Source organism: Mesitornis unicolor, unplaced genomic scaffold, assembly GCF_000695765.1.
Source record: "Mesitornis unicolor isolate BGI_N332 unplaced genomic scaffold, ASM69576v1 scaffold4109, whole genome shotgun sequence".
NCBI lineage: Eukaryota > Metazoa > Chordata > Aves > Mesitornithiformes > Mesitornithidae > Mesitornis > Mesitornis unicolor.
The window spans coordinates 53,755-56,909 of NW_010207849.1; positions in this window are offsets into that span (position 1 = coordinate 53,755).

Here is a 3,155-nt window from a genome sequence, read left to right on the forward strand (position 1 = left end):
GGGGGATAATAGTTCTGAAATAAATAGATAATTTACTAATTCTTCATTCCTAATTCAGGATTTAAGTACCAAAATCTAAACTATCCACGCAGGTAGATGACGTTCATTACCAGCAAGATTGAATATTTATGAGAAATTGCTGGTACATATTTGACCTCAGCTTAGATTTTTATAAAGATACTTTTTGTTTTATTCTAATAGAAATAAAAAAGTTATTGAAAGAACATTTCTTCCCTCTCACATATTTCCATTTCAAATCTTGCAGCATTGTGCTAGGGCATGATCAGAAATCATTCCAGCTGAGTGGAACAATTCCTTTAATCATAGTTATTGTAGCCTACCTCAAAGTTAAATATAATTATTAAAATGTAAAGAAAGCAGCAACCCAAACTCCTCAGGTATTCTAAGGTGCACAAGCACAATAGCTTGATGCTTGATTACACACAGGGAGATTGTTGTTTGGATTTATGTCAGCACCTGGATGAAACACTTCTGGTTTATGCCCAAGGTAGACAGCTCTGATGGTGGCTGGCTGGAAGAAAATGTTATTTTCCTCCAGTATGAGAAATATCTCACCTCCCACTGTCAAAACAATGTGATCCTGTCAGTCCCATGCAACTCATTAGTAAGTCTAAATGACTAGATAGTGTTAGTGCTCTAAAGATCTTTGTCTCCTGGCAATTTGCTGCAAAACTTACCTCTTTCCTGCTGTGACAGTCTGGTTATGTGATACAGCCATCCATCACACCCAAGCAAGGTGACTTAATTCATGGAATTTGGGAAAAAAGAACGAAGGGCTTTTACACTACACAGAATTCAGGTTTGTGACTTACTGATGGCCTAAGACCAAATAAGCACCACCACTGAGTGGAATAATGCCAGCTAAATCCATTTGTTCTGATATTATAGTAATCATCTGTTAAGACACAACAACCAAGCTGTACCTTAATCTGCAGCTCCTCCACGTCAGACTTGCTTCTTTTGAGTCATGTATTTTATGACAACAAAGGTGAATCACATGAAACTGGAGAGAAAGTGCTCACATTTGCTTTACAGTCCAGCAAAATTTTGGAATTTGATCTCTTTTTGCATCAACACTGGGATCCATTTTTTAATAATTTTTTTTTCATCAGAGGAGGTAGAGAAAATAGATATTTACCTCCTCCTTTTTCTGTATTTTGAAGGTCCTGTAAGCCAGTGAAACTCTACAAAAGATAATGAGCTAAGCTAGCTCATACCAAATGAGGATCTGATGCAGCAAATGCACAGATCCCAAACAGCCACAAAATGGAGAAGATTAAAAGGGTGCTGAGAAGAAAATCAGTGGAAGAACAGCTGTCCAAACCTCAAGGGAAATATATTTGGAGTAAGTTCATTAACTTCTGTGCAGGTACACTGTATTTGCACTAGTGTAATGGAGAAGAAGTTGGCCACTGTGCAAAAAGGTACCTCATGTCAGATTGACATCAAGAGTGCAGCTTTGAACCCAAACAGAAGACAATTGCTTAGGATGCTGAATGGACTAAAAATGACCACAGCCCCACTCCTGACAAATCCCAACATCAAATGTTGTCCCGTTTTCTGCTGCCATTTAAGGAGAGGTGATGTCTCCTGTCAGCAGGAGCAAGAACATCATGCACAGCTCTTTAGAGCCTTTGTTACCATTGTGGATTTTTGCAGGGCACAGATGCTCCATTCTGTTCACACTCCTGACAAGACTTGACCCAGCTCCTCAGGACAAGTGAAACTGCCTGTAACTCAGTCTTAAAATGGGCTGAAAGATTACTGCATGCCAGCACTGAAATAATTAACAGAAAGTGTGTATCTGATTGGGGCAGAATTCTTTTTGAGGTGGGGGTAATGTGTCCCTGTGACACAGGCATGGTGACACATGCCTTTGTTTTCCTAACACAAAGGTCCAAAGAAATCTATGTTAAGCATTAGCCAAACAGAGACACCTGATGCCTATCTATTTAGATACTAAGCAAGTGACTTGGAGTGGGAATTTTTTTTGTTCTGGTTGTTAGTTTACTGCAGCTGAGTGAATGATAGCCTCACTTTTCTTTATCCTTTAATCACAGTGTGCAGGAAAGAGCCAAAGAGGTACACTGTAAACCAGAGGAATACAGTCCTGATCTGACTGGGGCTGAGAAGACATGGAAAAGGCATGGAAGTGGACATGGACATCAAAACTGCAAAAGCCACAGAGTCATGACTTCAACAGCAGAGGCTGGAACACATATCCCACTAGGGGATATTTTGGGGAAGGGGAGGGAGGGGAGGGAGGGGAGGCAGGGTAGGAAGGTTGAAGTCCTGCTACACCTGCCACCTTCTCTTCCTACTAATTCTGTACTGTAGTCTTCTCCTAATATACTTACCAGTGTCTTCAGCTGATTCTGATCCTCCTCCACTGGCAGTGAAAAAGTTCCACCTCAAACTGCAAGTCCAATCCTACACTGTGTTTAAATACCAAGCAGATTTAACCCTACCCTTCATAGAAGCTGGAGGAGGGGTTAAGCATCACAGCTTGGAGAAGATTCATCATATTGCAGTTTGGAGGTAGAGGGCCAAATTTAATCCATTGGATTAATAAGCTTTTAAATACAATAACAGCACTCAAACCATGATCCTACTTGAAAGCACTGAAGGACTGTTAATGAAAACTTATATTCCCTAAACTATGTTGAAGATCCAGCAGCATTTCTTAACAGAGTGACTTTTCAGATATCACAATACAGGACACAACACAAATCTGTACTTTTACTTGCTTAATAATATTATGTTTATCATTATACCATAAATATTTCATCAAGTTTCCTTGTAAGACAGAGGCTTATGATCTACTCCTCATATATTTACCTTTGTACTTCAAGGCAGTGAGGAAGGTTCATGTGTTGTCTTTATCATTATCTCCTCTTCTTCCACTTTCAGTTGTTGTTTTAACACAGGCTTGCAGGCATATTAAAGAATCAGTTACCTTGACTTTGAAAGCACTATAGTTTTCACACCTCTCACCACCCACGACAAGGGATTTCTGCAGATATGAGTTAGCTGCCAAGAAAGCTCCCTCTCCTGCTCTCTAGAGTTTCAGTCTCAGGAACAAAGATACATGGCACAGCACACTGTTACATCCTCCCTCTATGACCTTCAGCAGG